The 17,061-nt window shown below is 38.0% G+C and overlaps 1 protein-coding gene across 4 annotated transcripts in view; it reads right to left on the bottom strand.

Annotated features, from left to right (window-relative positions):
* The window catches only part of WWOX (WW domain containing oxidoreductase), a 695,463-nt gene that overhangs the window by 35,980 nt on the left and 642,422 nt on the right, over positions 1-17,061 (bottom strand). The gene's annotated exons all lie outside the window — the stretch shown is intronic.

Here is a 17,061-nt window from a genome sequence, read left to right as displayed (position 1 = left end):
CCGAGGGACGTACTGGCAGCCGCGATCGGCCAAACCTGCGGACGCGGCAGGTAAACAAACTGGCCTGGCCCAGCAGGGGCTTTCCCTGCACAAGCGGCGGAACAAGTTTGGGAACCACAGGTCTACACAGCATGTAGCAAGGAATACCAACTCTGATACTGTTTAAATCCAATTGAGAACTTGTAGTGCCATATTATATGTAAGCACTTGCAAGCAATTTTGCCTCACTGAAACAACTAATGGGCTGGAATCCGCCCTGACACCTTAAGCAACCTCATGGAAGTCAAGGGAAATGCATGAGGGGAAAGCAAGCACAGATTTGGCTTGAACATCATTATTTGGTAAGAAATTTTCAACATGCAATAACCTCATCCATAGATTGTCATGTAAGCTCTGATTTATCAAATGACTAAAGCATGTCATTGGGATATCTCAGGCCCAAAGTTAGTCATGTGCTCAGATAATCTAGGCCTCTGTAATTAAATCACTTTTTTTATTTCTTAAAGACACCACTGCTTTCTATGTAGCTTTCCATAAAAGTTTTTTGGGATTTTTTAAACTCAGCCTTTTGCTGGAATCAGCCATCTTTTTAAAAGGCAATAGCTGCCGTACGAGAATCCAACAATAGACATATTTACTCTCAATCCATTTCAAAACAAAGGCAATATTGATTTAAAATGCAAGGAAGTATTGGGCTAAATCCTGGTACTCAAGCAGATTAGAATGGGGGGATAATTTGTACTGAAATCTCAAAAGGCTAAGATTCTTCTGGATGGCGAACCAGAGAGCATCTGCAGGATGTAGATTGGTTGATTTTATTATTAAAATCACACTTTTTTGTCATTCTTATGCAAAATGGCTGCTTTCAGCTAGAGGCTCAGAAATGCCAATTTTAAACCCCTTAATTTTTTAATGCAGGTCTTGGTTTATACTTGGTGACAAAAGCTTGACACGACTGTGCATTTTTGGATTTCCGGGCTGAGCGCAATTGCTGTCGTTTTATTTTTGGAACCTCCATACCAGATGAAATAGACAACCAAGTTAATAACCTATAGATGGGTTTTGCCCTTCTGGAATGAAAGCATGGAGTGGACCCTCTGTGAATGAAATATCCTTGCCATATGTTGTGGATAACAGCCATGTCCACAGCACTGTCCCCTCTCTCTTAGGACTCTGCAGCTGGGACTTTGATACACATGGGTAGGGGAGGGCAGATCAAAGGCATGACTTTAGAGAGAGGACACACATCATATCTCCCTCAAATCCATGGCGCACTACTGAAAAAAGTTAATAGAAACTAATTTCTGAATTAACTTTTCACAGATCCCCTTGGTGAAACAGAACCACATTTGTGGGGAGTTCCAAGGGCCTTTGGTCACAGGAGAACTCAGGAGAAAACCTAGATGTCCACCTTCAACAGAACCACACAACAGGAAATAGTTACAGAGGCCCTACTGCTGGTTTGGAGCTCAGGAGCTGTGCCCTGGTAGATTCTAAAGAGCAGTGGTGTTTGTGAGTCAGACTTCGCTGGTTATTCCACTGAATGATATAAATCCTGCCCAGCAACTTCCACTGTGGAAGGAGTTGGAGGGAACTCTGTAAGAACCCAGTGGAGTTCATCTCTTAGGCCCCCTTCAATGGGAGAACCTTCAGAAAGATATGACTGGGCCCCTATTTTTAAAATAATTTTTGAAATATAAAGTTCTTCTTTGGTCATTTTGGCTTTGAATGTCTCACTGCAGTCTGAGGGGTGGGGGGGGGGAAATATATTCCATATCAAGAGAATATTTAAATGGTGACAATGTGCAAATACATTTTGGGGGAATTTTTAAAATACAGATTTTGGGAATTTTTTTAAATAATGTTATGCATGGGGGGTAAGAAATTCAAAAATGGTATTCAGAACATACTGTTTATGCAGCTGAATTAAACCTGTGAATTGAGAAAATTTTGGTTAAGAGATTCCATTTTTAACTTGAACCACTGAATCTCGTATTTGCAGAGTTTCCAAAAACTAGGTGATCTGTTCTGAAGCAAGAATTAAACATCAGCCTTAACTCTGAACCTTTTTGTGTTTGTGGACTGAACTCAGACCCTTAAAATTCACACTAATATAGCTGGTTTCAGAGTAACAGCCGTGTTAGTCTGTATTCGCAAAAAGAAAAGGAGTACTTGTGGCACCTTAGAGACTAACCAATTTATTTGAGCATGAGCTTTCGTGAGCTACATCCGATGAAGTGAGCTGTAGCTCACGAAAGCTCATGCTCAAATAAATTGGTTAGTCTCTAAGGTGCCACAAGTACTCCTTTTCTTTTTACTAATATAGCTGATTCTTGGTTCCATATATGGTTGGGTTGGTTTTTTTCTGTTCTTTTTCAAGGTATATTGAATTTGTTTTCATAATAAAAAAAACAAACAGAATAAGAATAAACCTCCTAGTTGTTCTAACATTATTCAAGTATTTAAAGGTAGTTTTTGGTGCTGTGAAGCAGCCTTTTGAAAGAGGATCACTGCACCAGAAATGTAGATAGTTATAAAAATTGCATTCATTTGCTTAGACCGAGAGATTTTCACAGGAGAGCAGCTAGCAGAAAACATTATGAAAATGTCCAAGAGGACTGGTAATTGAGTTGATTAGTATGACCTTGGTTATGAAGGTAATAGAAGAGTGAATGGTGCTTAGACTGAGTTATAACCCTGCTACCTTGTTCTGAGATGTAGTGAGGTATGTAATTTGTTCAGGGTGAATCTGAGTAGCCTAGCCTTTCTCTGACAAGGTAATACACTCTGACTAGCAGAGCTTGGCCTGCTGGTTCTTTTACTCTAACAGAGTAAACAGTACAGGGTCAGATGAGAAATGATGAACTGTGTACTCCCTTCAGTTCAATATGTTAATTTTCTGCTGGTAGACGCTTTCTGTAAAAGATCTCTTGGAAAATTAAACAAAATAAGAACAACAACAAAAATCTTAAAGTGACATTAAGCATCAATTTTAAACTTCAAAAGCAAGAACGTTGACACTTACAGATTAAATTGCAGCCCCAGCCCATCCTGATGTGCCTAAATATTACAGACAAGGACGGTATGCCAGATCACGCAATTGTGGGAGCCCTTTGGATTACCTGAGCACTACTCAGGCTCTGATCCAGCAAACTATATATGTGGGCAGAACCTCACTTTCTTCAGTGGGGATCTATTCTGCATAAAGGTTTGCCTGCGTAGACTATCTTGCAGGCTAGGGGCTTGTATGTGGAAAGGTCCTTAGCACCTGATTCAGCAGTGCATTTAAACACACATTTAAGTCCTTTCTGAATTGGAGCCTTAATTACCTTTCTTTTGTGAGTTTAAGTGATGTTACATGAGGATATTCTTTGTGATTGATTTTGCATTGATAAAACAATTAGGCAAAGCAAAAAAAAAAAAAAAAGGGAAACTCAAATCTAATAAACATGTTTTGGTATTTGTGTTCCCATGGGTACCTAATGTGAATATGCTAAGACTATCAATTATATCCTAGGCATCCGAAGGACTGCATATATAGAAAAGAATATTAGTTAGACAAAGCTACTTTTTAACATTAATATCTTTGTTATTCGTGTTTTTATACTTTGAATAGTGGCTTTTTCAATCATTAAATTGTATTAGTCAACATTAAGTACTAAACGACTGAAAATTTACTTTGAAATAAAATATTTTAGAAGGGGAAAAATCAATATATCTAAAATCAATAAAATATAAGTCTGCCTCCCCCTACATCTTATCTCATAAACAGTCTTGCTATATTATTTCAAGTTTTATGAACAAAATAACTCAGAGGTTTTTAAAAGAAAAAAATATCTATGTAAAAGATTCAGTTGAGTTGAAATTGATGGGATCAGATTCTATATGCTCAGAAGCAAATATTCACAGTTAATGCCCACAATCTCTTCAAAATGGGGTTTATTAGGAAACTGATGACTAATCTTCAATTAAAATATTGCTAGCAGGTGACACTACAGTACAGTTTAAGAATATAATTTCAATGCATATTTCCACAGGATGTATGATTTAGTGCACGTCAGGGTTCATAGGCATCAAAGTATCATTTTATTCTAGTGTGTGTGGCATGGGAGGGTGGGGACGCAAAGGGCTCCTAGTGGGAAATTCAAAATCTTCACTTTAATTATGTGATTTAATTAAGTTACACCAAGGAATAGCAATAGGCTTAAAGAAATGGAGATAGGAAGTTACCTACCATCTCGAAGGAAAATATCTTGTCATGAACGTATCCCCAAATTTGTGTGTGTGTGTACGTAATAGAAAGAAATAGAAAGAAAGACAGAAAGATCTTCTCAAGTCAAGTTGTGTATTTGACTCTTACTTCCCAAGGCTAAAATCAAACTGAATCTATAGTTCTGGGCAGAGCCGTCCCTAGGGGGGCATGGGGTGGAAGTGACAGATTCATCTCTTCCGGGACCGACTGCACCGGACAATCGCACCGGCCCGCGGTGCCCAGAGCGGCCGCCCTGATTCGCCCTACCCAAGGGACGGCTCTGGTTCTGGGTATTAACTAATGCTCTGATCCTGTATTATGTAGCATGGAGATGTATTCTTGCATCCATGCACAGTCTCATTGAAATCAGTGGGATTCCATGCAGGCACAGCACTTTGTCTGCTTGCTACACAACTCAGAATTGGGGCCCAAATTTCATGAGGCTGAACCAGAAACTGGAATACTAAGTCACAATTATCATATTATTGATACTATCCTACTATTTTAGCACCTTATCATCCCAAGGCAGTTCCTTCTTCTGACCTGTGAGTCAACAGGATTTATCTGAATCCTCCCACACCCAAAGTGACGTGTGCGCAGTTGAGCTTTGACCAACATTTCCATTAAAATTCCCTTCTATTAAGTGTTTATTGCACAAATATAAAAACAAAATCACTAAAGGCTAAAACTTGGCAGGAAAGTGTGTGAGGCACGAAAAATGGTGGGTTTACTTGTATTTCATCAATACCTATTTGGCTATAATCATTCCACACCCAATCACATTGCAAATTTTAGGTGAACCACAGATGCCAACAGGAGTTTTGCCACTGACTTCAATGGGGCTAGGAGTTCACCCTCTGTCTGAAGGTCTATTTCACATTCTAAGATTATCCACACAGAGAGTTCAATAGGAAAGCCAAAACCCTTTGGTCAACTTGTACTGACCAGCTCCTTTAACAGGGGAAACTGCTGCATTCAGCATTGCAATCTCTTTGCTTGATATTTAAGTCCAATGCTTCTCTCCAGTCAGTAAGGGAAGTGAATTTGATTAAGCAGCTTCCTCATAATTTCAGCTGGTACACTTATTAAATGCTGCTGTTCCATTTAATAGTAGGCATAATCCAAATTCCATTCAGTTTGTGAGGAGGAAGTAAGTTTCACCCATTTGTGTAGCTTGGTTATCATTTTCAAACCATTTTCTACTAGCAACACCATACGCTAGGCCTGATTTCCAAAGGGTCTCAATATGTCCTTTCATTTCATCTCAATATGCCCTCAATTTTGCACTGGCAGTGAAGTGAGATGTAAATGGTAGCATGTACACACCCCACTATCTTATATGTGGGGGCAATTAGGTAGTTTTGCACATAACTGACATTAATTGAATCCATAGGTAAGTGAGATGCAAACTTTTGTCCAGAAAGATTGCAATCCAAAATGGGAAACATGGTTTTACAAAACTGGCTCTCTATACTATTAGAACTAGGCAAATATTTTTGGCTGAAACTTATTTTGGAGAGGGGGTGGAGTGAAAAAATGCAGCAACAAAGAAACATTTTGCAAATTCATGTCAATCTCACCAAATTATTCATTTAGTGTGAAAAAGAAAAGACTCCCCACCCAAATCAATTTCAAAATAATCTAATCATATGGTTTTGAAAATGTGGAAACAAAACATTTTGATTATTCAATTTGAATGACTTATTGTTTCAAATTTTCTTGAATTTTTTTTTAAAGTGTTTCAAAATCATCAAAATCAAACCTAACAAATTATTTTGTGGAACCCAAAATTATTTTTTCTTCCAACTTTTTGATTCATCAGAAACTTGCAGGGTTTCATTTTCTGTCAGACTGGAAACTTTTTCTCCCTATTTTCAAAACTGTCAAAGAACCAAAAAAATCTGTTCTTCCCCCAGATCCAAAGGAAATGTGGATTGCAGTCACTACTGTGATTTCAGAGAATTTCAGACAATAACACAACACATTTAAATCCAAATTTGCCAAGGAAAATAGAGACCAGAATTCTGACCTTACACACACAGCTGCATTTGTGTATGCAAACAGGAATGTGTGCTTGCCGTTTTTGAGCACAGACAATAAATGTTGGATCTGTCCTTCTAACTGTAGATCTTTCAATTTTCAAGAAAACACAGTTCAGAAAATAGTTGAAAATTTCTACACATAGGAGTAAAATGTCATACAAAAATCCTTCCCGTGTGTGTGTGTCTGTGTGTGTTGGGGGGGGGCGGGGTAATAACCTTGTATTGTTACAGGTACAGTGAGTGTACAGCCACTGGTGAAGGTAGGAGGAGTTAGCGATACCTAGGTAAGGCACAAGGGCCAAACAGTCAACTTTCATGGAGTCCAATGGAATTACTTTAGAAGCTACCAAGAGTCACTGTAAGAGTCTATACCTAGGCAATAAAGAGTCAGAAGATTCCTCATTTATGTCTCTTAAAATAAAGTTCCTTGTGATTTTCCCATATGGTTTGTGTATTTATTTCTATTATGCTTATTCATATAGTAAATGAGACCTCACAAACTTTGATGGATTTATTCTCACAGCAGGTAGAGAAGTATTATTTACCCCAATTATATAGAGAGACTGCCTCGCTTAAAATCACACAGGAAGTCTGTGGTTCTGCCAAGAATTGAACTCACTTCTCCCGAGTTCGAGTCCACTGCCTTAGCTGCAAAAACATCCTTCCTTCTTCAGAGTAATGTCAACTTATCATTCAGTAACTAATAAGCTGTTGAAGGAATTGAGTAAATTCTTATTTCAGTCAAAGCTGCCGAAAGCAACACGGAAGCAAGATGAAAATTAGTCAACTTGAAATCTAGTAATAGACACACTGCAGGGAGCTCCCGAGCAGATGTGGAAAACAAAATATTTTATAATACGGTGCAGCAGAGAGAAAAACAAAACGTCCTGGCAGATTCTGATTTTGTCTGTGTGATCTATGTGGTTCTGCTGAAGGACCAGCTTTTGCACAACAAGAGTGTATTTTGGGTGTGCCAGCTCCAATTACCAGAACTGTAAAAGCGATAAGCTCCAGCCTCTGCCCAACAACATCTTTCATAAAAGCGGCCCATCAAACAAAAGTCGGCTTCCTGATGTAGCCTTCTTTCACTTTATGGCAGGGCATCAGATACAGGACCTATTTATTTAAACTTGTTTGAGTAAATCATTTCTTAGACTTGGATTCCAAGCAGAAAACACCCTGTAAGGAGAATATTTATAGCTGGCATTACACACCTCTGATAACTCTAATGCTAGCAGGGTGCGTTTTTTTAGCCCTTTCACCCTTTCTAGTGCTTGTTTGACACATCCTTGGTGTTTGTGTTATTTGACAGAAAAACACACAGTAATAAAGGGGCATTGTACAGAACATAGCTGGGATTATTTCTGTAATAATAAGGCAGTTTCAGAGTACATGTTCGTAGAAAGCCAGCCCAATGAAGTACAAAACAGACTTCTAAAAGAGGCAACGTGTAAAAACTGTGAAGGCTTGAGCACATTATGTTTGCTATTCAGCCCTCTTTAATAACACATTTAGATACAGTGCCGAACAAAGTTTTATCAGCCTGCTAATCATAGCATTCTATAGACTGCTTATTTCCTCTCCATTTTGTTTGCTCTATTTAAACAGAAATTATAGTTGATCATTTCACTCCTATGGCTAAAAGGCCCTGAATCCACCATATCCTTGGCTGTGTCACTGTGCTTGCTGACCCTACAGTGAGCAGGCTCTGACCACCAAATGCGAGCAGAATAAATTATCGCTGACACTCCAATATTTAATTATGCAGCTGTCAGAGCGGCCCTTTTGAAATTCATTTTAATAAAGTGGGAACTTTTTCCTTTCAAGGTTAGAGTCAGGGGAGTCACCTTCTGTGTCAGCCTCAGGTCTCCACCATGAGCTCTGCATTCTTCCTCTAGAAGCCTGTCACTTGGCCTGATAGAAGGACCAGATAACGGCACCGATGTCTATTGGCCTCCCCCTCCCTGCCTGAACGAACATCCTTCATTTAAACTCACAATAATGAGGACCTCAAAGTCAGACAGGCAGCCACAAGGGCAGCTTGTCAGAAAAAAAATGGTTTCTTATTATAAAATTCATTCAGTGTTATAGGTGCAATCTAAAAGCAATCATGTCCATCTTGCAGTTTTAACTGGTTAACCAGAAATATTTAACATGCTAAAAAAATGTTATATCAAATGGATGGAGCCATGGTAACCCTCTGTTTAATTGCACCAAACTCCAACAAGTGAAGTAAAGAAATATTGTTTTATATTTTGCTACAAATTCAAAAAGAATACCCTAACTAGATTTTTGGGAAAGATTTAGATCATATCACTATAGAAAGAAACTCCTTGCAAACACATGTTACTGTATATAATATATACTGTGCACACACCATAATATACAGTACATTGATATGTATATACTGTTCAAAGTACTTAAATGAAAAGCATAGTATCTGTGTGTGTGTCCCTCACACATCCATATCCACACACACTTCAGGTGGTGAAAAATCTATTTCCAAAAATAGAGAGAATGTTTTAAAATTTAGTTCCTTCTCAAAAGGTGCTGCCAAATGAATTTTCACAGTTCTAGCTTCATGCCTGAGGAGAGGTGCTTCTTAGCTTTTGAAATTTTAGTATGCTGATGCGGGAAAAATGGATACTCTTTCCCCTTAAGCAGCATAAATCATAGGTGAGCAAGAACATATCTGATCTAAACCGGAAAAGGGGGCGGACGGGAGGAAAGACACTAAAATCCTCCAATGTCCCACGTGTTCTTGTTTCTGAGTGAGAACATTTCCTTTAACATTAACAGCTTAACAAATAAAATAACAATATTAATAATACTTTGCACTTAACATAGCATATTTTATCCTAGGATCCTATAGTGCTGTACAAGTATTAATTAATGGTCAATCACAACACACCTACAAGGCTAGTAAGCATTACTACACCTATTTTACAGACAGGTAAACTGAAAAATGTATAGAGTAGGGTTTTGAAAAGCTTGTGGTCTGGCTTAACTGTTCCCACTGAAATCAGTGGGAGTTTTACCAGTAGGAACAGAGTTAGGGCAGTGCTGAGCGCTTTTGCAAAGCCCACCCATAGATGTTATGTGACTTGCCCAAAGACACAGAACAAGACAATGGCACAGCCAGGAAAAGACATCAGCTAAAGGTTAATTTTTTCACCAGAGTTTACCCATGTTGAAATCACTGCCAAACAGAAGAATGAGTCAGTGGTGCAAAATGTTAAAAACACTTCTTCTGGTGGCTCCACTAATACCAACCAGCAAGAGATATGAAGAATCAAGGTAAAATGCCATTAACAGTATTTCTCCAGCACACCCTCCTGCCGAAGCTATGCTTACACTGCATATTGAATCTGATGACAGCATTTCACCCTTAGTGTTTTGCCTACAGAATATGAGGCAGTCATCCAGAACTTTTATATCTTCAAGGCAATGGACAAACCAAAATTCATTAATTCGAGCATGAGGGCACCCTCCTGACATGCAAACTGGAAAACTCTAAGAGGTTAGTGACAAAAGTAACTCTTATGTAGTGAAGAGGTCAAAATCTAATCTCAATTCTCTGTAAGGATCCATGGGACTAGAACCCACGTCTAGAGAGCTTGGGGCAGCTGACATTCCCACATCACCACCAGGAGGCCCTGCAGAGCAACATCCAGTGCTTAATTTGTGCTAGGCTTGCCAGGGCTGAGCCCCAGCACCTCTAGGCTTCGCAGTTCATAGCCCTGGCACCTTTGGGTTTCCTGCTTCAGTTATGAATGTAAAAAAAATTGTTTGAGCCCCAAAAGCACCTACTTGCTTGAGCCCTAGCACCTCTTTCATTGCAAATTAAGCATTGCCTCATCCAAGGACTGCCGAGAGTAGGCACCACAGGAAGGGGCAAGAGCAATAGCACCCTGCAGCCTTCTGATTGGCCCACACTTACATTTAACCCTGATGGATGCCCAAGGAAGGTGTCTTGATAACAACACAGACTTTCAGCTTGCTGTGACTCCAGATCTCGCCTCATTCTCCAGTCTCCAACTTATACCTGACTTTGACCCTGACTGTTGCCTCCTGACTCCAGCTTCTGAAGTATTGCAGATTTTCAGTATCCAATATCGACCTGGCCAACTCTTGTCTACTGATTTCAACTCTCCCAACTACTCTGATCCCTGCTTGCCAGCCACTGCCTCATTGCTGCCTTTTGACTCTGTGACACCAGCCCAGCAGTAATAGTGAGTAAGAATATTGGAAACAAATGGTTACATATACAACAAAATCATAGCACGCTTTCTAGAGACTGAACACTAAATAAAAGGTTACTCTCTTATTAAAAGGAGCTAATCTCATCCAAAGTTCCCTCCAGGATTTTCAGCCAAGCCTGGTTGAGATCCCACTTTTCATGAAGCAAATTCACTGTCCATTTACTTCCCAGGCACCTCCTTTGTCCCCACAAATATACTCAAGCAAATCTTTGATACGCACCTCAACACAAGGTTCTCCTCCCCACCACTCTGTTTTTTTTCTTTTCTGATGGTTGTAGCAGACCCATTGTGAACGAGACAGTACTCAGTTTGCATGCAGACAGATGGATAAACATCTCTTCTCTGACAGAAAACCTGTTTTTCACCTTTTGCTAGTGATCAGTACCTTTAAACAGACTTTAAGAATATATTTTCTGTGTATATGTACACACACAGAGAAATGTATATACCTATAAACTCTGTACACAACATCCATTTTTGCAATGATATTGATGAACAGTGCGACACCAGCTTTCATTTGAGACCTCACATGCCATTCTTTGGTGAACTAGAATTTACATGTCAGACTCAGGAGATTCCTGTAACACATCTGCACTCCACTCCAGGTTCATGAGCCATAGATCACTGCTTCCCATCCTGGTCTACTTGTTTGTCTCATCCACCTGTTATCTCTTTCCTTTTAGATTGTAAGCATTCTTGGGGCTGGGATTGTCATTTATTAAACTTGATGGTGGCCTTTAGGTGCTACTGTAATGGAAATGTTCAATAATACTACTTAATAATGATAATCCATACTGCCTTACAAAGACAATAACCTTGCATCAAGATTCTCTCCCACAATTCCCTTCTTTTAGGTTTCCCCTGGCTTTATTCTAACTGAATCACTTTATCGAACATTGTTAGAAACTAAATATCCTGATACACCACCTGCATTTCAGCCTATAGTGTATCTGAAGTTGCACAAATCTTTCCTCAGATTTGGAAATTATTATATATGCTTGTTGGGTTGGGCCCATAAATCAGTAGTTGAAAGTAAAGCCATAAAACGGGGAAAACATTCTATTGAAAATAGCTAACATTTTATTGTTTTGGGATTCAGGGAAGTACATACCTTGAAATACCAACATTTTCATCGTGTTTTGACCCTGACAGTTTCAACTTCACACAAATATAGATGCAATATTCTTGAAGCTTTCTGATGAATACTGCCTTCTGAGCAGCATAGTTCACTGCCTGATGCATTAGATGATGTTCTTTATGACTATTCTTTCACTGTAAATCCAAACAGATTTACAGAAGCCTATTTTGCAGTGGAAAAATAATTACAGAATGAAGCACCCAAAAAAATTCTGTCACATTCTCATCGCTAATAAAAGGGCTGTCACATGTGCATGCCGACATGCCAAACATCTGGGCTGGGAGACCCATTTAAATGAACAATTGTTGAATGCACAAAACTACAAAGGTCCAGATTCTAATACAATACATGGAAAAGTACAAATAAATTCTGACTCAACTGGAAGGCTTTGACAAACCTGGCATCGGGAGAGTTTTCAGCCCACAAATTCCTTCACAACTGAGTAAATTTAAAGAAATAAAACTATATTGAGCATTGCTTTAATACCTGCTGCTGTAGTTTCCAACACTCTGTTCACTGGCTTGTTAAATATGAAAAAAAGATTTGCCTTGCAAAGCTGCAAGATGAAATACAGTCACAGATGGGTTAATTGTTCACTCCTAAGATCTTACCATTTTTATTTTGATTAAAGATAACCTGTTATTATAACAAGAACACTCCCTGGCCTTGTGTACAAGACTCAAATATAATCAGTGATATCACACTGTCCCTTAATAAAAGGTGCAATATAAAAAAGATCATTTAAGATGCCAGTAGCTTCCCTCCTGACCCTGCCTGGCTGAGAGGCAAATTGCATTAGAAAATGACATGCCATTCATCTCATGAGTAGTTGCAGGAACATTTAGCTAATTAAATGATTAATAAATTTAACACTGCTTTATAATTTCATTTAGCCGTGTTGGAAATCACACGGTGCACTGCGTGTGCACCGAATGAGATTAGGTGGGAGTCGAGGGTTTCACCGGCTGCCCTGATAATTGAGATTAGTCTATTACTACAGTGACCTTTTTAACTTTTATATTCTCTTGTTAAAGTGAAATAAAATTTTATTCACTTTTAAGGCATATTTATTTAGTGAAATTTACATGAAATTAAAGAAAGACCAAGCTAAAGAACTTACAGAGAAAATGTTATATTTCTTTTTTTTTTTTTGAAGTTTGAGCACCCATTCATGAACTCTTGCTTTAATCTGGCAGCCTAGATAAAGATCTCATTTCATCAATTAAAGCTCATTTTGAATCAAGCTCTGTTTGTCTTTTGTTATAATCCTCCAGTTCAAAAGAGCACAATTACTACTTAGAAAGACTGGAATTGCAAAGCCAACTGATGCACAGTAGCCAGATATATTCAACACTGGGGATGGTGGAAACGGAATAGGAAATTCTTCAAGTACTGTAGGATCCAGCTTTATCCCTATTTCCAGAATGCTGGGATAATCACACACAACCATTGTAGCCTACTTTAGACGTTACCTTAAGAGTAACAGCGAAAATGGTGAGCCTACATTTGATACATTCTGTAAAATGATCAGGATGTTACAAATATAGCCAAGATTAGACAGGTGCTATATTTGTAAATTTCATCCTCATATGGTCCTTTAAGCAAACATTGGCTGTTTATTTTCATGAACACCAATTCACTGAGTAATTATTCTTGTATTTGTCATGGGCATTTACCCTCTAAAGTAGAAAGACTGAACATGGCTGGAAGAGAAAGCTTTCTCTAATGCCACTCAGATTATGGTTAGAAAATCTATGATTTTTTTAAAGTATGAAAAGTCTTATTTTTGTACATATCATTGAGGACAGAAAATCATTTTCAAGTTTGGCTCTGATTAATAAAGAAAAATCATTTCTAAAGTTTTTGCATAATGATTAGGGTCAAAGTGTCTCCAATCATTCAGCATAGGTTAGAAGGCTAATACCAACTGGTCCAAATATCTAAACAAACTGGCAGGTAATCCCTACAAGAAACAAGCTCTGTCTAGCTAGATGCAGCTAATTCTGAAAGCACAAACCTTAACCTATGGAAAGTACATGTCATTACGGTTATTATTGAAAGGACTCATTTGATCAGTTGCTGGAAATCTCATCAAGATTCCAGAGTTTTAAGCAAACTCAGAACAAATTTTAATCAATATATCTAACACTGGAATGGATGTTCAATGCATTTCCTTTGGAACAGATGTGTGATCAGAAACCAAAATTAAACATGAGTTAAAAATGCACATCATTACCAAAAATAGGTTTCTATGGGAATTATATGGTTAAAAAAATTAATTGCGATTAATCACGCTGTTAAACAATAATTGAATACCATTTATCTAAATATCTTTGGATGATTTCTACATTTTCAAATATATTGATTTCAATTACAACACAGAATACAAAATGTACACTGCTCATATTTTATATTTATTTTTGATTACAAATATTTGCACTGCAAAAAACAAAAGAAATAGTATTTTGCAATAGCCCCATTACAAGTACTGTAGTGCAATCTCTTTATCATGAAAGTTGAACTTACAAATATAGACTTATGTACAAAAAATACTGCATTCAAAAATAAAACAATGTAAAACTTTAGAGGCTACAAGTCCACTCAGTCCTACTTCTTGTTCAGCCAATTGCTCAGACAAACAAGTTTTTTTACATTTGCAGGAGATAATGCTGCCCGCTTCTTGTTTACAATATCACCTGAAAGTGAGAACAGGAATTTGCACAGCACTGTCATAGCTGGTGTCGCAAGATATTTATGTGCCAGATGAGCTAAAGATTTGTATGTCCCTTAATGCTTCAACCACCATCCCAGAGGCCATGCGTCCATGCTGATGATAGCGATTCAAAACAGTGCGGACCAATGCATGATCATTTTAATCATCTGAGTCAGATTCCAACAGCAGAAGATTAATTTTCTTTTTTGGTGGTTCAGGGTTCTGTAGCTTCAGCTGAATGTTTCTCTTTTAAGACATCTGAAAGCATGCTCCACACCCCGTCCCTCTAAGATTTTGGAAGGCACTTCAGATTCTTAAACCTTGGGTCAAGTGCTGTATCTATCCTTAGAAATCTCACATTGGTACCTTCTTTGCATTTTGTCAAATCTGCAGTGAAAGTGTTCTTAAAATGAATAACGTGCTGGATCATCACCCAAGACTGCTGTAACGTGGAATATGTGGCAGAATGCAGGTAAAACAGCAGGAGGCATATTCTTCCCCAAGGAGTTGAGTCACAAATTTAATTAATGCATTATTTTTTAACAAGCATCATCAGCATGGAAGCATGTCTTCTGGAATGGTGGCCAAAGAGTGAAAGGGTATACGAATCTTTAGCATCTCTGGCATGTAAATACCTTGCAATGCCAGCTGCAAAAATGCCAGGCAAATGCCTCTTCTCGCTTTCAGGTGATATTATAAATAAGAAGCGGCAGCATTATGTCCTGTAAATGTAAACAAACTTGTTTGTCTTAGCGGTTGGCTGAACAAGAAGTAGGACTGAGTGGACTTGTAGGCTCTAAAGTTTTACATTGTTTTGTTTTTATATGTAACAAAAAAAAATTCTACATTTGTAAATTGCACTTTCACGATAAAGAGATTGCATGACAGTACTTGTATGAGGTGAATTGAAAAATACTATTTCTTTTGTTTACCATTTTTACAGTGCAAATATTTGTAATAAAAATAATATAAAGTGAGCAGTGTACACTTGGTATTCTGTGTTGTAATTGAAGTCAATATATTTGAAAATGTAGAAAAACATCCAAAAATATTTTATAAATTTCAATTGGGATTCTATTGTTTAACAGTGTGAATAAAACTGATTAATTGCGATTAATTTTTTTAAACACGATTAATTTTTTGAATGAATCGCGTGAGTTAACTGCGATTAATCGACAGCCCTAGTTCTTACCCCTTTTGTATTTTAATTGCATTGCTTGTATCTTATACATGAAAACTCTGATACCCTCCACTCTGGAATACATTTATGGCCACATTTATATAGAGCTTCTTAAAGCATGCCTAGCAATGTTTTAAGTACGACTCCAATCATATACAGAAAAACATATTTGTATGTGTAACAGTATGTCTACACTTGACTTTTTGATCATTTTTTGGTATGTGTTAATTAACACGTATTAACTCGCATACTTGTAAACTCTAGTGTAAAGAGGACACAAATGTTTCTTGTTAGGTTTTTTTAACCCTGGATTATAACATACATGACTAGGAACAAGTGTTTGTGTTCAAGAATAAACTTTTGTGAACTGTCTACACTAGAAATTTCAATCATGTTAGTTAACAAGTTATTTAACAGATATTAATTAACATACGTTAAAACCAGACTAAAAATTACCCAGTGAGAGTACTGCCCATCCATCCTATCAGGAGCATAGAGTGTAGGGTCTGTAGGCCTTTAGCAATAAGCCTCTTGGCCAGGGCAGTGGTCCAGTGTACCACTGTGGTGCAGCAGCTAAGGATGCCCCCTCTGAGCCTGGGTTCAGTGCTAGGATCCTGACTATTTTAGATTAATTGTTACAGGCAAGGATAGGTTTTTATTGTTATTTGTAATTCCTAATTCTTCACACTAAATGTGTTGCTTAATATGGATTTTGCATTATTTAGTGTGATCTGGCACAATTAGTCAGAACTTGACCCATTTGACCCTAATACATTAAGGCCTGGTGTTTCCTAAATGCTGTTAATAAAAAAACAAATGGCTAGTCTCTTACTCGCTTACTGGAACAAACCCCAGACAATTTGAGGGAATTCAACGTGTGATAGTTTATAATGCCTGTTGTGGTTTAGTAAGAAAGTCTGATCAGAGAGTCCTCTCCATCATTCTGTGCAGGTGTAAGTCTGTTTGGGTATCACCACCATTTGAGTATAAACAAACTGTGCATTGTACTTCTCTCATCCATCACTGGCTCTGTCAACACAGGTCAACTAATCCTGCTCTTTGTGACCTCTGACCAACACACTGAAGGGAGGCAACAAAAAATTCAAATGCAGTGCTGAGGGAGACAGAATTGTTAAAGCTGCCTTTTCTTCTTTGGGAGACAGTGCAAAACAAACTTTTAAATGCTATTAGAAGGCAAGTCGGTGTAAATGAGGAGAACTGGCTCTCTAAGGCTTGCCTTTATGATTAATACATTGTCAGCTACCCCAAGTGCTTTCCCATAATGCAGACTTTTTATTCGTTTTTGCTCTTAAAGACTCATGCCTCAAATCAGTCATCTCACCTCAGTATTTCATGGTTAAAAACAACAGCAACAAAAGACAAAGAGAGGCAGTGACTGAACCAGAGAAAAGCGAATTATAATCAAATCAGATCATAGCTTCTAGCTGTATAGTGAGCTCTGATTTCTGGTTTG

Source organism: Lepidochelys kempii, chromosome 12 (assembly GCF_965140265.1).
Source record: "Lepidochelys kempii isolate rLepKem1 chromosome 12, rLepKem1.hap2, whole genome shotgun sequence".
NCBI classification, from domain to species: Eukaryota; Metazoa; Chordata; order Testudines; family Cheloniidae; genus Lepidochelys; species Lepidochelys kempii.
Note: the sequence above shows the minus strand (reverse complement) of the source record. Positions and strands in the feature narration are given on the sequence as shown.